General features: G+C 43.1%; 1 protein-coding gene across 7 annotated transcripts in view; it reads left to right on the plus strand.

Annotated features, from left to right (window-relative positions):
- Positions 1-24,665, plus strand: part of SNX10 (sorting nexin 10) — an 86,159-nt gene that overhangs the window by 24,389 nt on the left and 37,105 nt on the right. Inside the window, exon 1 of one of the 7 annotated variants that reach the window (XM_033192488.1) lies at positions 17,332-17,341. The exons of the other annotated variants lie outside the window; for them this stretch is intronic. The gene's annotated coding sequence lies outside the window, so the exon portion shown is untranslated. Of the gene's footprint in view, positions 1-17,331; positions 17,342-24,665 lie in introns of those variants that run through there. 7 annotated transcript variants of the gene reach the window in all.

Genomic DNA, 24,665 nt, shown 5'->3' on the forward strand with positions numbered 1-24,665 from the left:
TTGCAGACGGATCATGTTAGGGAAGATACAGGAAAACAACCCACTCACTTGTAAATATGTTGCTTTGCCAATATCTTAATGATTCAGATGATCTTGCTTGATCCAACAATTCCACTTAAAGAAATTTATCCTTAGCTGTACTCATGCAGGTAGGTATTCACTGCGTACTTGTTCATAGTAGCATGAGAATGTCTTACCTGTGGGTGCTGTTGAAATGAAGTGTATTGCATTCACATCGTGGAATAGTACACAGCCACAAAAAGAGAACGAGGCTAACTAAAAACCATTTAGCAGATACCTGTCCCCCCCCCCTTTTAAAAAAAGAACATTTCATTGTGATTAGAATACTCACCAGGAGACCTACCCTCTTAACAAACTTTCCAGTGTATAATACAGTATTGTTAGCCATAGGTACAATGTGGTACAGCAGATCTTTAGAGCTGCTTCATTTATCTAGTGGACTCCTGATCTCGTTAGAACCTGTAAACTGAAGTCTTTCTTCCCAAGGCTACTGCTTCACTTCACCTGATGCACCTTTCTTGGCTGAGTTTGCTTAACTGAGCTTTTTGTGATTGTTTTGCCAGCATGGGAGGACCTACTATGTTTGGGACTCTATGCAAAGAATATTCAGAGGAATTATATGCCTTTAAAGGCTGCCTGTTAACAAAGGGTTAAATAATTTAGGCATTAGATGAATTGGGGGCCCTGCCAAACAAGTGTGGCTAAAGTCTGTCCTTTTCCTGGACATTCATGTAACAAAACCCCACCTCCTGTTTGTCCTCACATTCTCTCTCAAGGATCATTGTTCGCTTGTGGCATAATAATAATAATAAAAAAAAAGTGAAAGTGAGCCGTCATCAGACAGGTAATGAAATCCTGAGTGCTGAAGAACCTGAATTTCTTTTCTTTTCTTTCTTTCTTTCTTTCTTTTTTTTCTGAGACAGAGTCTCACTGTGTTGCCAGGCTGGAGTGCAGTGGAGGCACGATCTCGGCTCACTGCAACCTCTGCCTCCTGGGTTCAAACAATTCTCCTGTCTCAGCCTCCCGAGTAGCTGGGGAGGCTACAGGCACATGCCACCACACCACCTAATTTTTGTATTTTTAGTAGAGATGGGATTTCCCCGTGTTGGCCAGGCTGGTCTCGAACTCCTGACCTCAGGTAATCCTCCCACCTCGGTCTCCTTTCAAAGTGCTGGGATTACAGGTGTGAGCCACCACGCCTGGCCCAAGAACCTGACTTTTTGACAGGTAACAAATACCATTTTCTTTTTTAAAAAGTTACTCCTTTTTAATTTTGTTAGACTGAAATGGCTTGTCTGTCAATGTATTTTCAAAGGGTAGTTCATTCTTGTAAAGGACATAATGAGTCTACTGTTCAATTTTTCTTTTTTTTGAGATGAAGTCTTACTCTGTTACCCAGGCTGGAGTGTAGTGGTGTTATCTCAGCTCACTGCAACCTCTGCTTTCGTTCAAATAATTCTCCTGCCTCAGCCTCCTGAGTAGCTGGGTCAAGCATGTGCCACCATGCTTGGCTTAATTTTTTGTATTTTTAGTAGACGAGGTTTCACCATGTTAGCCAGGCTGGCAATATTTTTATATTATGACTAAGTATAATATGGGTCCTGTGTGGCTTGTTTGAAATACATTGCTCTGAAACCCTTGGGCATTTAGTTGTTACATTGAATTGTGAATTTGCTGAGATTTAGCAACTATTTCCGTAGTATATGCAGTTCCCTTTTTTTCTAGTGGCTTTCAGTTTCATAGGTGAGTGTCAAGAACATAGCCTGTGAACTGCATGGGATTCTGCCTAAAGTATTTTAAGAAAAAAGAACAGGTTGGGCGTGGTGGCTCATGCCTGTAATCCCAGTACTTTGGGAGGCTGAGGCGGGCGGATCACTTGAAGTCAGAGTTTGAGACCAGCCTGGCCAATAGGTAAAACCCTGTCTCTACTGAAAATACAGAAATTAGCCGTGTGTAGTGGCACATGCCTGTAGTCCCAGCTACTCGGGAAATTGAGGCATGAGAATCACTTGAACCCGGAAGGCGGAGGTTGCAGTGAATTGAGATCGCGCCACTGCACTTCAGCCTGAGTGACCAAGTGAGAGTCTGTCTCAAAAAAAAAAAAAAAAAAGATAACCAAGGAAGGGACTAGAAAGCAGATTACAATAGCAGGAAAAAGAATAAAAATAGAAGCCATCTGTAGTGAAAATAGTCCAGCAAAATGAATTAGAAAAGCAATTTTAAACAAAATGTATTAATTGGGTTGGTCAGGAGTAAATAATGAATTTGTATGTTTGGGTGCACAGAAAACCCTATAGATGTGATCATAGGAATATTTGTTTAAAGTTGAACCTAGGAACAAAGGCATTTTTCTAGATAACTATAATGCCATTATCATACCCTGGAAATTTAACTTTATACAGTACATTATCTAATAAACAGGGTCACATTAATGTATCCCCATTTGTCCCAAAAGTGTTACAGCTTTTTAAAAAATCACAAAATATGGCCGAGTGTGGTGGCTCACGCCTGTAATCCCAGCTACTCAAGAGGCTGAGGCAGGAGAATGATGTGAACCTGGGAGGCGGAAGTTGCAGTGAGCTGAGGTTGTGCCACTGCACTTCCAGCCTGGGCGACAGAGCGAGGCTCCATCTCAAAAAAAAAAAAAAAAATTACAAAATACTTGATAATGTTTTAAAACTGCAAAATAGTTAATATAATACAAAATCAAATGAATTTATATTTTCTATTAGAAAAGCAGTTTCAAAGGGGGTGCTTTCTTTTATGTAAATAAAATTGAAGCTGACAAATTTGAGATTTTTATATTTTTATCAAATTTATATTTAGAAGGTGTCTTTTGCAACTTATTTGCTTAAAATTATACGTGGAGTTGGCCGGGCGCGGTGGCTCACGCCTGTAATCCCAGCACTTTGGGAGGCTGAGGCAGGCGGGTCACGAGGTCAGGAGATTGAGACCATCCTGGCTAACACCCCGTCTCTACTAAACAAAACACAAAAATTAGCCGGGTGTGGTGGCAGGCACCTGTAGTCCCAGCTACTTGGGAGGCTGAGGCAGGAGAATGACGTGAACCCGGGAGGTGGAGCTTGCGGTGAGCTGAGATCGCGCCACTGCACTACAGCCTGGGCGGCAGAGCGAGACTCTGTCTCAAAAAAAAAAAAAAAAAAAAAAGAAATTATACCTAGAGTAAAAAAAAAAGGGGGGATCTCATTTCAATGCAGCAGATGACAGTTTTGGATTCTTGGTCTAGCTTAATTAGTAAGTTGGCTTAGAATCACATGATTTCAGACCTGAAAGCAACCCAGGATTTTCCAGAAACCCAGGGTTATGGATGGGAACAATGAATCATTGGTGTGATTACATTATCCTTTAACCGTAATGGGTTTGCCTTGCATTAAGTGACCAGAGGGAAAGAAAGCACCTGTTCCTTAACTCTTGTGGCATTTCAACAGTCATCTTCACTGGGCTTGTGCCAGTGGGGAAAACAGATGACAAACCGTAGTCCTTTTTTTTGGTTTTAAGCCTAATAATAATAATTAATGGCAGCAATTACTATGTGCTTGTTATGAGCCAGGCTTTAGGCCAGGTGTTTTATACATATTAACTTCTTTGTACCTTGTAATAATTATATAGAATTAGGTTCTGTTGTTGATAACTGTTTTATAGATGAGGATACCGAGGTGCACAGAGGGTAAGCAGGTGGACCAGGGTCACTTAGCCGGATTTGAGCCCAGGGTGGATGAACACTGGGCAGCCCGTGCTTCATCAGTGCAGTGCCCTAAGCTGCTGAGTATTTCTGGGCACTTCTTTTCTCCATTTATTCATGCCGTCTGTGCGAATGTGTATGGAAAACCCATTTTGTGCCTGATACTACTAAGATTGAGGCCAGAGATGCTAAATAAACAAGAATAGTGAGGAGCCATGCCATTTGTAATTTACGGTTTGGTGTACAGGCATTAATTCGGTATTTACCTGAATAAGAGCAGTGATATTTTTATTCTCAGAATAATCTTTCATTGTTATGATCAGAGTTACAGAGGAAGATGATGGTACAAGGGAAGCTACCTAGGGAGAGCTGACCTTGTTGGAGGGAGTGAGGGCAAGTGCCCTGGGTAGTGAGATTGTAACTAAGATCTGAAAAGTGAGTAGTGTTAACTAGTGACAGATGGATTTGAAATCTAGCATTGCCCTTGAGCACGTTGGTCACTTTGCGGTGATGACCTTGAACAGGTTACTTTACCTCTCTAAGCCTTACTATCTTCATCTGTAAAATGGGTGATTGTGAGAATTAAGAACATACAACATACTTAGCACAAGGCCGACACGTAGTCATCAGTAGTTTCAGTTTTTATGACCGTTTGTATTTTCTGTTCATTTTACTGGGAACTTAGAAGAGACACTTATTTAAGTCTCTTACTCTATAGCAAGGGTCACTAAATACCTGGGAATAATTAACTTGGAAAATGGAAGCCTGAATGAATATTTAATAGTGATCTTCTTTTTTTTTAGACAGAGTCTTGCTCTGTTGCCCCAGCTGGAGTGCAGTGGCACGATCTCGGCTCACTGGAAGCTCTGTCTCCTGGGTTCAAGCGATTCTCCTGCCTCAGCCTCCTGCATAGCTTTGAGATTAAAGGTGCACACCACCATGCCCAGCTAATTTTTGTATTTTTAGTAGAGACAGGGTTTCACCATGTTGGCCAGGCTGGTCTCAAACTCCTGACCTTGTGATCTGCCTGCCTCGGCCTCTCAAAGTGCTGGGATTACAGGCGTGAGCCACCACGCCCGGCTTTCATCGTGATCTTCTAATAGGCCAAATGTCCTCAGTGTCTAGGATATGGGAAAGGCCTTTATGCGACTGTTGATTTGAAGACACATTCAGAGTAGAGCTTACTTGAAAACAATTGGAGTATGTCCGGAATATACTAGAATTTTAAGACGCAAGTGTTAGATCACATCTTCTACATTTCTGATGGTGGTCAATCTTGAATAGCCAGGCTAATGCATATTTCCTGTGCCAATAGCCATAGACTACTTGCCCAGTGATTTTTTTTTGCCACAGTGTTTGCAGGTGTATGTGGTTATTTCTTATAGCTAAGTGTGCAGGGATCCTTGTGCATCCTTTGAGAAAGGCGAGTCTTGCTTTTGTCTCTCTGGTCTGTGAAGATGTACGTGTATATGCAGATATCCAGTCCAGCTTTTTTATTGGAATAATACTGTTTTTTTGCACCTTCTGTTGTTCTTATATTTTGAAGAAAAAAGTACCACAATTCAGCCAGTGGTCATCCTTATTTATTATTGTTGTTGTTATTATTATTATTATTATTATTTGAGAGAGGGTTTCACTCTGTTGCCCAGGTTGGAGTGCAATGGTGAGATCATGGCGCGCTGCAATCTCTGCCTCCTGGGCTCAAGCAGTCTTCCCATCTCAGCCTCCCAGGTAGCTGGGACTACAGATGCCTGCCAAAAAAATACTTGGCTAATTTTTGTGTTTTTTGTAGATACGGGGTTTTGCCATGTTGCCCAGGCTGGTTTTGAACTTCAGAGCTCAAGTGATCTGTTCGCTTTGTCCTCCCAAAGTGCTGGGATTACAGGCATGAGCCACTGTGCCCAATCCATACTTAATTTTTCTTGTATACTTGCTAAGTGGTTTAAGTACATTATCTGATTTAATCCTTCTAGTAGCCCTATGAAAGAGGCACTTTTTCTCCATGTAAGATCCCTTTATCTCTACGAGAAAATTGAAGCTCTCTCAGAAAGGTTAAGTAACTTGTTCAAGGTCACACAGCCATGAGTGGCACATTTGGGGATTTGATCCCAGATATGAATGACTCCAAACGTGAACTCTAAACACTTTGATACTGCCTTTCAAGCTAGTTATTGAAGATGATCAAACCCCTGTGTCAGTGGAGGAAGGGTAGTTTATGTCAAGAGATTTATTATACTTCTGTGGTCGTAAGAGTGGCTTATAAACGATGTCATGTCTGAAAAGCATTGGGAAGCTTGTTGAATTTAGATTAGATTTATTCACTGAATCAGTAGATGTAGATATTTTAGTAGTGTCTTTCTAGGCTATTGTCTCCTCCTTGAGGAACTCTGGTATATAACAACTGAAAATTAAATATGCTTATGGAATATTAGGAGTTTATGTTTAAAATAGCATTTTTACTTCTTCCTCATTCGTGCCATTTGTCTTCCTCAGCTTCTGTGTTAACAGCTTTGCCATTTTCAGGTCAACTACTGTTTGTTGCCTTAAATCTATCTGGGAGCTGCTTCAAATCCATTTGGAAGCAAGGGGAGGATACATTATAAATAAATGATATGTTCAGAGATGGGTGGAGTTGGAAAGACGTATCAGTGAGACCGAAGGCCAGTAAAGCTTTTGTCTGTCAGCATCTGATATCACCACAAACATATTGGGCTGGGCTTAGCTTGCTTCTAGACCATCTGGATTTATCTTCAGCTGAGCTAAACCTAGGAAAAAAGAAAAAAAAAATTTGGATTTGCTCTGCAGTTCTTATTTTGTTTTTCTTCTAATGCAAACCCTGCTTCAAAAATTAAGTGTTGATTTTGACTGATGATAACTAAACAGAAAGACAACCTGATGCGCTAGCTAAGGCGGGGGGAAATGACAAAAGCCTCAGAGAGAAGGAGCCAAGTATTCACTTCTCCAGGGCGTTTCCTTCTCTAGTATTGGTTTTTCCTAATTGAGCAAAAGAGGAAGAAAGGAGTGTGGGGCTCTTCTTTATTTTATATATCTATATGTATATGTTACTTGTATTTATATATTTGTTTATATTTTTAATTAATTAATTAATTTTGAGACAGAGTCTTGCTCTGTTGCCCAGGCTGGAGTGCAATGACACAGTCTTGGCTCACTGCAACCTCTACCTCCCGGGTTCAAGTGATTCTCCTGCCTTAGCCTCTCGAGTAGCTGGGATTACAGGTGCCGGCCAGCACAACCGACTAGTTTTCGTATTTCTAGTAGAGACAGGGTTTCACCTTGTTGGCCAGGCTGGTCCTGAACTCTTGACCTCAAGTGATCTGCCCGCCTCGCCCTCCCAAAGTGTTGAGATTACAGGTGTGAGCCACTGCTCTCGGCCTATATTTTTAAATCACAAAAATAATATATACAAAAAAGTTGTTAATCCTGGAATGTACAAAGTGAAAAAAATGAAAGTCCCCCTCCCCCATCCCACTTCTGTTTACCTTGGCATATATTTTCTGGAGTCTTCTTCTTTTTTTAAATTTATTTTATTTTATTTTTTGAGATGAAGTCTCACTCTGTTGCCCAGGCTGGATGCAATGGTACGATCTTGGCTCACTGCAACCTCTGCTTCCCAGGTCCAAGTGATTCTCCTGCCTCAGTCTCCCGAGTAGCTGGGACTACAGGCGCCTGCCACCATGCCTAGCTAATTTTTGTGTTTTCACTAGAGACGGGGGTTTCACCATATTGGCCAGGCTGATCTTGAACTCCTGACCTTGTGATCCGCCTGCCTCGGCCTCCCAAGGTGTTGGGATTATAGGCGTGAGCCACCGCGCCCAGCCTGGAATCATCTATGCATACAAGCGTGTATACACATATATACACACTTAATGGAATCATGCTGCATGTTGTTCAGCCATTTGCTGTTTCCTGTTTGTGCATCATGGACATCTCTCTATCTCAGCATTTACAGATTCACCTCTTTCCTTTGAACTACAAGGTATTCCATGACTACATCCTACTTTATTTAATCGTTTCCTTACTAATGGACATTTGGGTTATCTCACCTCTTCCAGTTATAAACATGGCTCAGTGAGCAGCTGACACATGTGGCTTTGCCTCTGGGTGCTGATCTTTCTGAAGGATACCTGCCTGGAGGTAGGGATGCTGAACCAAAGGTTATGTGAACTCTGGACTTGTCATTAGCCCTGCGTTCGGATCAGGGTGAAAGTGTGAACACTGGCCTGTTTCAGATGGAGTCATTTATTCTTGTGGCCATTTTCTGTTTCCACAAGGCATGGAGCTCACAGCCCCATGTGTAGGCAGAGTTATTTGATGGGGATGACAATTTCTGCCTATTTCATCCTTTTGAAATGTATAAAGGTAAAAGCTTTTTCTCTTGAATCGTGCTTCATTCCAGATGTACTCACAGAGAACTCTAATATGTTAAGTCTGCTCCTGGAATAAAGCCAGTCTTGGTTTTCCTTCCCACTCCCCAAGTTCATTCGTTTTCCTTCTGGATATTTTGTTCGTCTTTGGACTTTGATTTACTGACAGGATCACAAGATTAGCTTTCTTTGAAGAAGGCTCCTGCTGGCTTTGTTTAATTTGGTCAGTGTTGAGCCCTTCCCACTGAGCTCCTTCCTGGCCTGCCTGCCTTGGCCACGTGTTCCTTTCCAGGTTAGGTGCACTGCAGACCCTGGATGTAATGACTTGAGCACTGACAGCTGCCCAAAGTTTTCTTCAGGCAGGAAATGAATCACGTACCAGGAGGGAGTGAATGAACCCCTGCTGACTGCTGGACACCCTCCTTACTTCATTATCTTCTCCATCAGGGACTGAGCAAATCATTAAATTTTTTCATTTTACCAGTTTTTTTTTTTTTCCTTAAGAGTTGGGTTGGGGTCTTGCTGTGTTGCCCAGGCTGGCCTCAAACTCCTGGCCTCAAGATATCCTCCTGAATCTCAGCCTCCTGAGTAGCTGGAACTATAGGCACATGCCACTGTGCCTGGCTCCCAAATGGTTTTAACATTGGGCTATGATACATATTAGGCCACAGCTTACCTTTGTCAGCTGCATTGCTCGTGCCACTCTCCCATGCCTTTATCCCCCAAGTCCTTACTACCTTCCTTCCCACCATGGCAGACATCACTAATTGATCATGTTCTTTTGAACATGATCCAGTGAGCCAGACAAGCCCTTGGGATCTTTCTTGATACCCCAGGCAGCCCGTCCTACCAGGTTGGAGTTGGTACAACTAAGGGCCTGGGAAAACCCTTCCAGGGTTCATACTTGAGAGGGTTTTTGGGGAATGCTGAGTAGTACCCAGATTTGTGGAATTCTTGGATTACTAAAATGTAAAAAAGAATGTTGGGAGTCTTGCACAGGATTGCTAGCTTTTTGCTCTTTATATAAAAGGCATTGACACCTCCCCAAACCTGTCAGATCTACTCTCTGCCATTTTATAAAAGAAGGAATATTTTGTCACCTTCCCAAAATAAGAAAGACATAATCTCAGGATAAAGGGGAGTCCTTTAAATTGAGAGATTCTAGCTACATAAAAAGTCCAGTGCATCGTCTTTCTTTTTCCCAATTTGTTATTAAACAATTGGTTATAGACCTAAGTACCATTTAGGAACCCATGTCGTAAGTTTCAGACTGCCAGAGGTGGTGGCTCATGACTGTAATCTCAGCACTTTGGGAGTTCAAGGCAGAAGGATCACTTGGGCCCAGGAGTTCAGGACTAGCCTGGGCAACATAGTGAGATCTTGTCTCTACAAAAAATAACAAAAATTAGCCAGGTGTGGTGGTGTGAGCCTATAGTCCCAGCTACTTGGGAGGCTGAGGTGGGAGGATCACTTGAGCCTGGGAGGTGGAGGTTGCAGTGAGCCAGGATCACGCCACTGTACTCCAGTCTGGGTGATAGAGTGAGATCCTGTCTCAAAACAAAATAAAAATAAATAAAGTAGTGTAATTGGAAAGAGAGTGAATTAGGGGAAAAACGAGTTATGGTATTGCAGCAAAGGTGACTTTGGAAACATGAGCTGAGGACACAGCCAGAAAAAAGTCTAGGGAAAAAGTATTCCAAGAAGAGGGCATAGTAGATGCGAAGGCCCTGTCATGAGATGCGCTTGGCGTGTGTGAGGGACAGAGAGAAGCTGTGGCAGCAGAACATAGAGGAGAGGAGGAGAGTGGATGGAGGTGCCCAGGAGGCGGCAGGAGTGGTGGGGGAAGCAGGGCCTTGTTAGTCATGGCAGGGGATTTACTGTTTATTTCTTTTGCAGTGGGAAGCCATTGGAGGGCTTTATGTAGGAAGGGGTTTTGATCTGAATTTTACATTGAGAAGATCACTCTAAGTGCATGGTGAATGGATTGTGTGAGACAAGACTGCAGAGTCATTAGCAGACTGTCTTGGCAGTCTGGCTATGGATGGTGGTCACCAGGAGTAGGGTTTCAGCAATAAAGTTGGCGATGAGATTTAGGATACATTTGGACGTAGTGCCAACAGGACATGTATCTCCAGATAGCACCTACCATGGTGCGTGAAGCGAATGAGCTTCATAAATACGGGCTGAATGAGGGAATCCAGTTGGTCTAGAATGTAACAGAGGACTGCTCTGTTCATGAAAGGAATTTGTAAAATTTCCTCCTAATAGTAATCATTTTTTTGTCACACCCTCACTTAGGTTGAAATTTCTCTTAAAGTTTATATACTGGTACTGTAGGTACCTCACAAATACACTTTCTCTAAAATTTCCCAAGTCCTTACTACCCTCCTTCCCACCATGGCAGACCTGAATGCTCAACAATACAGGTAAGGTAACATCCGCTCCGTCGAATAAGATAACCCCTTATCCAGAAACATGGATATTTTTGTTGTAATGAGATTGAAGAAGAGAAAATGTAGGCTTGTGAAAACACTTATGATTATATCAATAAAAAATATGTGTGTGAGAAAAACACTGTAAGGAAGTAAAACAAAATTGTGATAATGATTGTTTATTGTGGTGGTTTACGGTTAAGGTGACCAGGAATAATTTATTATGGAAATAATGACACGTTGTTTGTTTCTGAGGCAGGGTCTTGCACTGTCACCCAGGCTGGAATGCAGTGGTGTGATTATGGCTCACTGTAGCCTCAATCTTCTGTCTCACGTGATCTTCCCACCTCAGCCTCCCAAGTAACTGGGACTACAGGTGCACATACCACACCTAGATAATTTTTAAATTGTTTTTGTAGAGATGAGGCCTCACTATGTTGCCCAGGCTGGTCTTGAACTCCTGGCCTCAAGTGATCCTCCTGCCTCGGCCTCCCAACATCCTGGGATTACAGGTGTGAGCCACCATGCCTGGTCTCAGTCATAGCACTTCTGAGCACAGTTCAAATGACTGAGTGCGGAATGAAGGTACTATGAATAATTATACATACTGTGATGACAAGAGAAAACCAAGACTGTCCCGAGCAACCCGGGCCATATGGTCACCCTAGTTATGGGCAATATTTTACTTCTCTGTTTTTCAAACTTCCTGAATTATATTATTTAAACATTAATTTAAATTTAAAAATACGTAAAAAGAATGATCTTGCTTTAGAATATTTGCTTTCAGAGGTCACAGAACATTTCTTTGGCTCTTTCACCAAGCACTTAAATGTCTCTTGCCTTTTGAAGTGGTAGGGATACATGGAGACATTAGTCTCAGAGAATGGGTGGTCTCAGAGGACGGGGATAATCCAGCTGGGAGGCTTTGAAGCTGTGATCACCCCCTCTGCCCTCTACCATTCTCATGAAAGAAGGGCCTAGCATAGCACTTACAGACTCCAAGATGACCTTTTTCTGTGATTAATAAGATGAGGATCCTAGTAGGTTCAAAATGACCTAAGGGTTTGCTTAGATCACTTAACAGGCCTGTTCTCCTTTGCCTTTCCCAAAGCAGTGTTACAGTTAAAGGTTAGTTTGTGGGATCTGGCTTTGAATTTTTTTCTCCTGAAGTTTGCCAAATATAATTTTTTTTGTTTGTTTTTTTTGAGATGGAGTCTCGCTCTGTCACCCAGGCAGGAGTGCAGTGGCACGATCTTGGCTCACCGCAATCTCCGCCTCCCAGGTTCAAGCAATTCTCCTGCCTCAGCCTGCTGAGTAGCTGGGACTACAGGTGCACACCACCATGCGCAGGTGATTTTTTTGTATTTTTGGTAGAGACGGGGTTTCACCATGTTGGCCAGGCTGGTCTTGAACTCCTGACTTCAAGTGATCCGCCCGCCTTGGCCTCCCAAAGTGCTGGGGTTATAGGCGTGAGCCACAGCATCTAGCCATCAAATATAAATTTATATTTGATGGATTTGTGTGTAGCTTCATGGTAATGGGGCATACAAGTGATAGTTTTATTGGCTCACGTTTGAAGTATATGAAACAAAATTAGAGATTTTTTTTTTTTTTTTTTTGAGATAGAGTCTAGCTGTATTGCCCAGGCTGGGGTGCAATGGTACGATCTCAGCTCACTGCAACTTCTGCATCCTGGGTTCCAGCGATTCTCATGCCTCAACCTCCCAAGTAGTTGGCACTACAGGTATGCACCACCACACCCGGCTAGTTTTTATATTTTTAGTAGAGACAGGGTTTTGCCATGTTGGCCAGGCTGGTCTTGAACTCCTGACCTCAGGTGATCCACCCGCCTTGGCCCCCCAAAGTGATGGGATTACAGGCATGAGCCACCATGCCTGGCCAAAATTAGAGATTTTAAAAATATGTTATGAATAGTCTTTTACAACTAAAACTGTATTAAAAGTAAATACCAAGGGGTTAGGGTGCCGATACTTGTCTCTATGGACTGTGGGGCAGGTTATGCCATTTAGTTAACGATAAGACATTGAACAAATTAGTTCTTCCCTTGCTTTTTTAGTTTTTCTACCTTCAAAATGGAGAGAACTAAATACCTTGGCTAAGAAAACAGTGAACACTTCCTTGTAACTGTTCACTACCTTGTGAAAGATAGAGGCATTTTAAATCTCAAATAAGTCAATCATGTGGTCCTGGAATAGGTGCAGGAATTCTCATGTCTGAGTCCATCATTTCTCTGGAGCCTCATTTTCCTCTACCCTGCCCATCCCAGTCCAGTGAATCACCTCCTGATCCCACACATTGCTTGCACCTTCTTGCCTCCCTATATGGGTCATATTGTACTCTGCACCTGGAACCCATGCCTCCCATATTACCTTCTTCATTCATGCAATGAAAAGGTTTAGTGATGGCCAACTGGGACACCAAAGCAAGGCTGCCTGCCTGGGTTCAAGTCCAAATTCTGTCACTTAATAGCTATGTGACCTTTGACACATTTACCTGTTAACTTTTCCATTTCTCTGTTTGCTTAACTGTGAAATGGGGATAATATTAGTACCTATCATTTTTGTTTTTGTTTTTTAAATTTCATTTTATTTGTGTATATTTTTTGAAAGAGATGAGGTCTCGCTATGTTACCCAGGCTGGCCTTGAACTCCTCAGTTTAAGTGATCCTCCTGCCTCAGCCTCCCAAAGTTCTGGGATTACAGGCGTGAGCTACTGTGCCCAGATGAACTGACTATTTTTATAAGGATATATGTAAAGTGCTTAGAACAGCGGTTATCCTTTATAAGCACTTTCTGTGTGTTATCTTTTTTTTTTATTATTTATTTATTTATTTTTTTTTGAGACGGAGTCGCACTCTGTCGGCCAGGCTGTAGTGCAGAGGTGTGATCTCAGCTCACTGCAACCTCCGCCTCCTGGATTCAAGCAGTTCTTGTGCCTCATCCTCCAGAGTAGCTGGGATTACAGGTATGCACCACCATCCCTGGCTAATTTTTGTATTTTTAGTAGAGATGGGGTTTTGCCATGTTGGCTAGGCTAGTCTCAAACTCCTTACCTCAGGTGATCCACCTGCCTTGACCTCCCAAAGTGCTGGGATTACGGGTGTGAACCACTGCGCCTGGCTCCTGTTAATTATCTTTTGAAGTGCGACCCTTCCAGTAAGCAAATGTCCACTAGCCAACACAGGATTTGTGGCCTACTGACCTAGGTTTGAGTCTGAACCCTGCTACTTTGTGTTAGATGACGTGGGACAGTTATTCTACTTCTTTGAATGTTAGTGTCTTCATCTGGAGTGCAAGAAGTACGCTGTTTATGAAGTGCCTGGTTTAGTGCTTGACAACTGGTAGATGCTCAGCAAATGTTAGTTTCCTTGATTTACATCTGCCTCCCTTTGTAACACCGTGTTTGTTGCCTGATGCTTGTACCTGCTTGGTTGCATCTCCTCCATTAGGCTGAATATGTTTTAATTTTCTTTGTCTCTGCACATAAAAATTTGTTTTTTGGTTTATTCGTTGATTTCATCACTCATTTCTTCATTTTATTCAATTATGCTTTCTTTTTTTTTTTTTTTTTTCCTGAGACGGAGTCTCACTGTATCCCCCAGGCTGGAGTGCAGTGGCGTGATCTCGGCTCACTGCAAGCTCTGCCTCCCAAGTTCACACCATTCTCCTGCCTCAGCCTCCCAATTAGCTAGGACTGCAGGCGCCTGCCACCATGCCCGGCTAATTTTTTTGTATTTTTAGTAGAGACGGGGTTTCACCGTGTTAGCCAGGATGGTCTTGATTTCCTGACCTTGTGATCCGCCCACCTTGGCCTCTCAAAGTGCTGGGATTACAGACGTAAGCCACCACGCCCGGCCACATTCTTTTTCTTGTTTATTCAAAAATCATTTAGGTGAGCCACTTGCTAAGTATGTTGGGCCCTACCAACGGAATGTACCCTTCTCAGCTAGAGTCAAGAGTAAAACTGATGAGAGCTTGAACTAGGCCGGTGACACTGGAGGTTGAGAGACAGGAATGGACTTAGGAGGTATTTAGAGAGAGGACTATAAGGGCTGGCTGACCACCTGGGTTTGGAAAGGAATCAGTGACAGTTTCCAAGATTCCCACTTGAGCTACCATGTGGATGCTGACATCATTAATGAAAATGGGCAACATAGAAGATAGTAGAATTGTCTAGGGTGTAGAAGGGCAGGGAGAAGGTATCTTGTGTCCACCAGCCTGGTTTGGACACAGTAAGTTTGAGTTATGTGCAGAGTGTCCACATGAAGAGACCACTAGGAGGTGGCTGGTCCACCCTCAAAGGCAGTTCTGATTCTGGACACCTTTACACATGATATGGGAATGGAAGTAGCCAAACCAGAGAATAAGTGTAGAGTGGAAGGAAGAGGGCTGCCAGTGGCCCACTGGGGAAGTGCCCTGATTAAAGTGGAAGGAGACAGGGAGGCTGTGGCTTCTGCTGGGAAGCCACATGTGACGCCTCACCACTGAAACTGCCCATGTGCCCCACCAAGAATATGCCACTGTCTGTGCACATCAAAGCCAGCCCTTGGGTAGGCAGTACAGAAGTGAGGAGAATGCCTTCTGTCCCATCATGGGCCTCGTTGCAGGCCCCAGGCTGCATGGAATGTCTGTCTCCTTCTCCTGCAACACGTCTCACAAAGAATTCTTCTTGAATACATGCTATGGTTCCTCTCTCCTTGTAGCTGCCCATCCTCATTTTTCTTCCCTCCACTGGATAAGCATAAGTGAGGAAACACACCAATACCTCCTTCCCCTTGTACACACATCCACTGCTGCTTCGCTGTCTGGACCTCCATCACCTCTGGCCTGCACCATTAGTCATCTCCAAACAGGTCTCCCTGTTTCTACTTTGGCCCCCCTAAAGTCCATTCCACACCCAGCAGCCAGAGGGATCCTGTTAAAACATAAGTCAGGTTAGGCCACGCACCTGCTGAAAGTGCCCCAGTGGCTTCCAGATTCCTCACTGTGGTCCACAGGCCTCTCTTTCTCTGAGATCCTCTCCCTCATCCCTCACACTCCAGCACACTAGCTTCCTTCTGTTCTCCAGATGTGCCAGGCTCTTTTGGCCTTGGCTTTGGCACACACTGCCCACTCTTCCTGCAGTGTTTCTTCCCCAGACTGTTTTGTCCCTGGTTTTCTTTCTTCTGTCAGGTTTCAGCTCAAAAGTCACCTCCTCTGAGAAACCTTCCCTGACCACCCACATATGAAGTAGTCCTCACCAAGTCCTGGTAGTCACTCTCAAAAACATCACCCAGTTTTGTTTTTCTCATTAAGCTTGTTCATTATCTAGTTCCTTTATTTGCTTACATGTTTACTTTGTGTTCTCTCACTATTATGTAAGTGAAGACTGGTACTCAACAAATACTGGTTGAGTGAATTCGCCAGGGCTGTCGTCAGCACTGACATCAGAGGAGCCTGAGCTTGTTTGTTGGGAAAGGAAGAAGGGCCTAGTGAAAAGGAAGAGGTTGGAGTAAGGGCTGGGATAATTGATGGACCAAGGCCTTGGAAGAGGTAGGGGAAAAGATCCTGAAGATGGGGGAGTTTGGTGCTTTGAGACTAAGGGAAAGTGGGTGAATATATGGGTGGATTACGAGGAGGCAGAGGACCACGATAAAGAACTACACCTGCTGGTCTTACTGTTTTGATGAAGTGGAAGGTACGGTTGTCAGCTGACTGAGGGAATAGAGAGTAGGGGGTAGGCAGAGGTGAGAGGCTGGAGGGCGGAGTAAAGGTCTGAAGCTGCTGAGATGAGTCTGCTGGGATCTTATCTCCTGAACCCTGGATTCCCACTCAACAAGTGTTAGTTTGCTTAGTTTGCATCCTCCTCCCTTTGTAATGTGGTGTTTGTTGCCTGCTTGAGGAACAAGGCATCAGGCAATAAACGCAGCATTACAAAGGGAGGAGGATGCAAACAGTAACCTGGTCATGGAGCCAGTCACAGAAGTGGTGGGATTTTTCTTCAGTGGTGGGTGGCACAGGAGAGAAAATGGGGGAGACAAATGTTAGGTTGATCCAGGTTCAGGGCCCTGAGATACAAGTTGCTGGTCTGGCATTGGGACAGGGAGCTGAGGGTGCAGAGGGAGGGAATGTGACACAGTGGAAGGACGGGAGGTCCAGAGGGAGATGGGATGGGTGGGTGAGGGCTCTAGTGGTTTCATTCAAGTGGAATAGCCGATTGGGTGAGAATGAGGAAGTGAGATCAGGAAGGGCAGGCCCTGGTGGTCAGAGGGAACTTCTAGCTTTACATTTCATGGCCAGGGCTGTGGCCACATGGGGGTTGATAGACAGAGGGTTAGGTAACAGGAATGAAAGAGGTAGGCTAAGGAAAGAGCCCAGAATGTTAGGGCTTTACTCATAATCAAGGCCCTCCTCGTAGGAGGTCAGGAAAAAGTGGGGAAGTCAGTGTGGAGGGGTCAGCAAAGCCACAGGCAGGAGGAGCAGGAAGCTGGAGAGAAGCAGGTCTTGCCAGGAAATAAGAGGAGGAGGTTGGTTTCATTTCTAGGTTCTAGGTACTTCTTGGTAGGTTATTGTCTGGAGATAACAGTGACCAGGACAATTTGGTTTTCTCCTGGTCCTGGGATAGAGGGGAGCACATGAGGACTGAGCAGCTGGTTCTTGGGAGAGTTATCAGGGAGGGGCAGGTGGAGAAGCCGGGGTGCAGTTAAGATGAAGTTGCTGAAATGGGTTTGAATTGGGGCATTTGCAGCCCTGACTTGAGTTCCCGAGACATAGTGGAAGGAAGGGTTAGAGGAGGAGAGGGTGAGCCGGGCCAGGCACAGTGGCTCACGTCTGTAATCCCAGCACTTTGGGAGGCCAAGGCGGGCGGATCATGAGGTCAGGATATAGAGACCATCATAGCTAATATAGAGACCATTGTGGCTAACACAGTGAAAACCCATCTCTACTGAAAATATAAAAAATTAGCCGGGCGTGGTGACGGGCGCCTGTAGTCCCAGCTACTTGGGAGGCTGAGGCAGGAGAGAATGGCGTGAACCCGGGAGGCGGAGCTGGCAGTGAGCCGAGATTGAGCCACTGCCCTCCAGCCTGGGTGACAGAGCACTCCCCCACAACCCCCCCCCCCAAAAAAAAAGAGGAGAGGGTGGAGGAAGGATGGAGTCAGATCCAGGTAGAGATGAGAGAACCCCAGAGGATGGATATTGTTGGAGGCCCTTCAGTTTGGGCAGACATTGTGGCTCATAGTAGGAGGGTGTTTTGGACATGAGGGTTGTGAATGAAATGGGTTAGGCCAGGCATAGTGGCATGCACCTGTAGTCTCAGCTACTTGGGAGGCTGAGGCAGGAGAATCGCTTGAGCCCTGGAGTTCCAGACCAGGCTGGGCAACATAGCAAGACCTTTCTCTAAAAAACAGAACTAAGCTGAGCGTGGCGGCTCACATCTATAATCCCAGTACTTTGGTAGGTCAAGGCAGGAGGATCACTTGAGCCCTGAAATTCAAGACCAGCCTGGACAACAGAGCAAAACCTCGTCTCTACAAAAAAACTTAAAAATTATCTGGTCGTAGTAGCATGCACTGGTAGTCCCAGCTACTTGGAAGGCTGAGGTGGGAGGATTGCTTGAGCCTGGGAGGTTGAGGCTGCAGTGAGCTGTGATCACACCACTGCACTGAAGCCTGTGTGTGGCAGAATGAGACCTGTCTCCAATAAAAAAAGAGAACTGAAAGAAAAAGATTTATTAACATAAAGAAATGGGTTAGGCTTTGGGTTTCAGGTAGCATGTTTACAAAACAGCTTTATTGATATATGATCCACATACAGTACATTTACCCTTTTAAAATGTGCATACAGGCCGGGCTCAGTGGCTCACTCCTGTAATCTCAGCACTTCACCAGGCCAAGGCAGATGCATCACTTGAGCCCAGGAGTTCCAGACCAGTGTGGGCAACATGGTGAAACCCTGCCTCTACAAAAAATACAAAAATTAGCTAGGCATGGTGGCCCATGCCTGTAGTCCCCCCAACATGAGGGACTGTGGTAGGAGGATCACTTGGGCCTGGGAGGTTGAGGCTGCTGTGAGCTGTGTTCGTGACACTGCACTGCAGCTTGGGTGACAAAGCTAGACCGTGTCTCAAAAAAATAAATAAAATATAAATAAAATGCATATAACTCAGTGGTTTTCGGTATATTCACCGATACGTGCACCTATCACCACAGTCACTTTTAGAGTATTTTCATGACTTCAAAAAGCAACAACTCGGCCGGGCGCGGTGGCTCAAGCCTGTAATCCCAGCACTTTGGGAGGCTGAGACGGGCGGATCACGAGGTCAGGAGATCGAGACCATCCTGGCTAACATGGTGAAACCCCATCTCTACTAAAAATACAAAAAACTAGCCAGGCGAGGTGGCGGGCGCCTGTAGTCCCAGCTACTCGGGAGGCTGAGGCAGGAGAATGGCGTGAACCCGGGAGGCGGAGCTTGCAGTGAGCAGAGATTGCGCCACTGCACTCCAGTCTGGGCGACAGAGCGAGACTCCGCCTCAAAAAAAAAAAAAAAAAAAAAAGCAACAACTCTGTACCCTTTGGCTGTCTCTCCCCTACCCACTAAGTTCTTCCTCCAGTCCCAGTCCTAGCCCCAACTGCAAGCAACCAGTAGTCTATGTTCCATCTCTGTAAAAGTTTCTGTTCTGGACTTTCATGTGAATGGAGTCATATGATATGTGGACTATTGTGACTGGCTTCTTTCACTTATTGTAATGTTTTCAGGGTTTATCCAAGTTGTAACATGTATCAGAACTTCATTCCTTTATATTGTTGACTAGCAACTCCACTGAGTAGATATACCACATTTTGTTTGCCTGTTGATAAGCATTTGGACTGTTACTACTTTTTCACTGTTATTAATTAAGATGCTATGAATAGTCATGTACAAGTTTTTATTTCTCTTGGATATATACCTCGGAGTAGAATTGCCAAGTCATAAGGTGACTATATGTTTAATTGTTTGAGAAACTGCCAGACTTTTCCTAAGGGCCTGCATGATTTTTTATTTCCCCCAGTAGTGTATGAAGGTTCTGATTTCTTTACCTTCTTGCCAGCATTTTTTATTATTTGACTTTTTAATTCTAACCAGACTAGTAGGAGTAGAGTGGTATCTTACCATGGTTTAGATTTGAATTTCTCTGGTGACTAATTATATCAGGCATCTTTTCATTTGCTTCTTCACCATTTGTATATCCTTGGAGAAATTGTTCAGGATCCTTTGCTTGTTATTGAGTGGGGTAATTCGTGTTTTTATTATTAAGTCGTAAGAGTTCTTTATATAGTTTAGACACAGTCCCTTAGATATATGATATGCAAATGTTTTCTCATTCTGTGGGTTGTCTCTGATGGTGGCATTTGAAGCACAAAAGTTTTAAATTTTTATGAAGTCTAATTTACCTATTTTTTTGTTGTTGCTCATGCTTTTGGTGCCATATCAAAGAATCCTTTGCCAAATCCAAGGCCATGGAGACTAACTGCTGTGTTTTCTTCTATGAGTTTTATAGTTTTTTGCTCTTACGAAATGGTATTTGATCCATTTTCAGTTAATTTTTGTATGTGGTATAAGGTAGGAGCTCAACTTCATTTTTTTGCCTGTGGCTATCTACTTGTCCCAGCACCATTTGTTGAAAGGATGATTCTTTCCCCATTGAGTGGTTTTGGTGCCCTTATTGGGGAAATCAGTTGACTACCTATAGGTTTATTTCTGGACTCTCAATTCTGTTCCTTTGATCTGTTTGTTTATACTTATGCCAGTATCACAATGCCTTGAGTGCCGTTGCTTTGTAGTAAGTTTTGAAATTGGGAAGTGGGAGTCCTCCTACTTTATTCTTCTTTTTCAGGATTGTTTTGGCTATTTGAAGCCTCTTGCAATTCCTGTGAGTTTTAAAATCAGCTGGTCAGTTTGTACAAAGAAGTCATCTGGGATTCTGATAGTGATCGTGCTTGAATCCATAGATCACTTTGGGCAGTACTGCCATTTTAATATGTTAGATTGTCTTCCAGTTCATGAACATGGTATGTTTTTCTGTTTATTTTAATCTCTTAATTTTTTCCAACAATGTTTTGTGGTTTTCAGAGTATGTATTTTGTACTTTTGTTAAATGTAATCCTAGGTATTTTATTCTTTTGATGCTATATTTAGGTAGTACTTTGATGGGAAGTCATCATAGTACTTCTTACTCTTATCAGGTGAAGGGGTAGAGTGAGTAGAATTGAAAAAACATTTTGTTGGCAGGAGAGAGGGCAGGGCATTTTCTGCTGTTATTCAGGAGGTTGTGTTCTCAGGTTTTTCACAATCCTGGGGCAAGGCATCGAGGAATACATCAGCTTTCAAAGAATTCCATGCACCCAGCTACCAATGATTTCCCCCTTTTCCCATCCTAATCAAAACCCTGTGTGGTGGTAAGGGATGACTGATGAGTGAGTAACCGAAGATAGCTCTTGGTCAATAGAAAGGCAATCTGATTGGACTAATTAACACTAATATTTAAATCACGAATACCACTCCCCCAGCTTCTGAGATTTATCTGATGTTCCAAAAGATCTTGGTAAAAGTGGGAAGTGGGAAAAATGCTTTTGGATTTGGCTTGGGAGGTCAAGGCAGTTTTTTGGTTTTTGTCTTTTTAAACTTGCTATATCATAGTTATATGTATTTTTGAGGTATATGTGGCATTTTGATACATCTGTACAATGTGTAATGATCAGATCAGAGTAACTGGGATATCCATCGCCTCAAACATTTAAGGGCAGTTTTTGAAGAGAGAGGATGTCACAGTATGAGTTAGGAAGCACCTATGCCAGTGGTCATTTCGCTTCTTTCATGTGTCATTTTTCACAGCTTCTTTCCTTTTATTCTGTTTAGTAACTGGGATACTTCTTAGTGTGAGTACAAAGGGAGGTGGAGGTCAGGGCCGACATGCATATGCAGGTATGTTCTCAGTGTCTGTGTCTCAGGTAGCACTTTTCCAAAATGACATTCAAATAATTGTGAGGTTAAACTTCAGTTTTTTTTTTTTGTTTCTTTCTTGGATTTTAAACCCTAAATTTGGCCTACTATCAAGTTCATGACCATAAATGGAATTTCTGTGTCATAGAGATGAGCAAGTTAGTGGTTTCTTTGATTTATGTCCTATGAACCAGTATTTTTTGATTGCTAATAAACTTTAAAAAAAGATGTGTTGTCATATCTTCTTTTTTTTCTTTTGTGATGAATGGTGGAAAAACTTAAATGCAATTTTATTTGTGTTTCTAACTTTAACTGAGTATCAGAGTTCTGCTGTTTTTCCATCTTGGTTTGCCTTTTCTAGTTCTAATCTGGGACTGAGGGAGACAGTTTGGGCCTGGTTTGCAGATGGTTCTGCTGGCTCTGTGGGCCCTCCCTGAAAGTGTACGGCTGCCTGCCTTCAGCCCAGCTTTCATGTTTTGGTGCAGCTCTAATTTCTTTTTCTTTTTGTTCGAGTTCCTTTGATTGCCCAAACTGGGGTCACCTTCAAGCCACTTTGAGTAAAGGGGTGCTTATGCTAAGGACACTGTGCAAAGGGAACCTCAGAGATGCTGGACACTGAAGCCACTGGGAAAGTGGCCCCAGGCAGCCCTGCAGATTTTAGCAACAGAAGCTGGCTCCTGTGATTCAGCTTGCTTGGTGGCCAATTTCTGTGGCCTTCAGTATCTTTTATGTACATCATGGCTCATATCTACCTGTGTTATACGAGGATAATACAAGAAACTCTGGTCCCTCAGAACCCCAGCTGTGATGTCATTATCTCTCCAGTTTCTCTTTCATCGCTTTCCAGGCTCCATTCTTTTTTTTTTTTTTTTTTTTTTTGAGACGGAATTTCGCTGTGTCGCCCAGGCTGGAGTGCAGTGGCACGATCTCGGCTCACTGCAAGCTCCGCCTCCTGGGTTCCCGCCATTCTCCCGCCTCAGCCTCCGAGTAGCTGGGACTACAGGCGCCCGCCACCTCGCCGGGTTAGTTTTTTGTATTTTTAGTAGAGACGGGGTTTCACCGTGTTAGCCAGGAGGGTCTCGATCTCCTGACCTCGTGATCCACCCGCCTCGGCCTCCCAAAGTGCTGGGATTACAGGCTTGAGCCACCGCGCCCGGCCTGCAGGCTCCATTCTTAAAGAACCACCAAATGTAGTAATATTTCCTAGTTCAAGTACTAGGAGGGAGCCATTGCCCAGCGCTTTTTTCTTTTTGTGCCAGGCTGTGCCCTAGGCACCCTCTAACCTGTGGACTGGCTTCTTTCGAGTATGACATCCATTCCATCCCTGATCCTCCCTACTGTGTCTGGGGAGGGTCATGAAAGCTGGCAACCGGTAGATCTGCCCTAGGAGCAGGACCTTGGTAGGCTCTTCCTCAGCAAATCTGGGAGGGCCCTGGCACCACCACAGATGTGTCCAGTGCAGAGCCAAGGGCATAGGTAATATTGAGAGCAGATACGGGAAAACTTGGCATATAACATTGAATTTAAAATAACCTCACAGATGGAATATTCTTAAGAGATGAAAGTAAGGAGTCAGTGATTTTTTTATTTGAATAGAAAAATAGCTGAACATGTGGGAGGAAATGAAACACAGTGAAATTAACTTGATTGCTGTTTGTTTTTTGTGGGGAGGGAATAATAAAAGTAACAGAGCACATTAGGTTTTACTTTCTTTTGAAAAACCTGTTTTGTTCTTAAACTCTAAAAGTAACAAATGCACTGTAATCTTTTGGGGAAATACAGAAAAAAAAAAGGAAGTAAAAATCAGTCATAATCCTACCACCCAGAAATGACCACTGTTAATTTTTAACTTTGTTGTGTATAAGCTCCAGTTCTTAAATAAATAAGAAAAATATATATGTACTTTAAAAAATCACTTAATATTACTGTTTGAGGCCGGGCATAGTGGCTCACGCCTTTAATGCCAACACTTTGAGAGGCTGAAGTGGGTGGATGACTTGAGGTCAAGAGTTCAAGACCAGCCTGGCCAATATGGTGAAACTCCGTCTCTACTAAAAATATTTAAAAAATTAGCCAGGCTTGGTGTGCACGCCTGTAGTCCCACCTACTGGGGAGGCTGAGGCAGGAAAATTCCTTGAACCTAGGAGGTGGAGGTTAGAGTGAGCTGGGATTGTGCCACAGCACTCCAGCCTGGGCGACAGAGCGAGACTGTCTCAAAAAATAACAACAACAAAAAATCAACAATACTGTTTGAACAGCCCAAATCATTTAATATTCTTTTATAACAATTTATAATGGCTATGAGGTAGTCTGTTATGCAGATGGAACATAATTCATTTTTTTTGACTCTGCTTATGGATGTTTAGGTTTCCATTTTCTTTGATTGTTTCTTAAAAAACTACATTTTGAACATTCTTTGCTGTACAAATATTTTGCGCATGTAGCACTGATTTTTTTAGGTTGAGTTATCAGAGGTCAAATTATTGAGTTAAAGAATATAAACAATTTATATTGTTTGCTTTTGAAATACATGACCAAATTATCTTTCAGAAATATTGAAATAGCTCACATGCCTACCAACAGTAGTTAGTTCCCATTTCTCATGATCCTTGCCAGCAGTGGATATTATTAAATAAATTTCTAATTTTAAAGAAAAAAACACAGCACTTGTTTTTATTTGCACTTCTGTTAATAGCAAGATTAAACATTTAAGTAGATTATTGACCTTCTTTCAAAAACTTTATTTTTAATTGTGGTAAGAAACACATGAAATTTGCAGTCTTACCCATTTTTATTATTTTTTCACATGGTACTAGTGTATAGATTTTACCAGTTTTTAAATGTACACTTCAGTAGCGTTAAGCGTGTTCACATTGTTGTACAACAGATCTCTAGATCTTTTTCATTCACAAACTGAAACTGTATCAGTACACAAGAATGTTCTATTTCTCCCTTAAATGTTCCATTTCCCCTTTCCTCTAGCCCTTGGCAACCACCATGCTACTTTCTGACTCTATGAATTTAATTTCCTTGAAAACCTCATGTAAGTGGAATAATAAAGGATTTGTCTTTTTATGATTGGATTATTTCATTTAGCATAATGTCCTTAAGGTTCATCCTCCTTTGTAGCATGTGGCATGTG

This window comes from Trachypithecus francoisi, unplaced genomic scaffold, assembly GCF_009764315.1.
Source record: "Trachypithecus francoisi isolate TF-2019V2 unplaced genomic scaffold, Tfra_2.0 Lachesis_group4, whole genome shotgun sequence".
NCBI lineage: Eukaryota > Metazoa > Chordata > Mammalia > Primates > Cercopithecidae > Trachypithecus > Trachypithecus francoisi.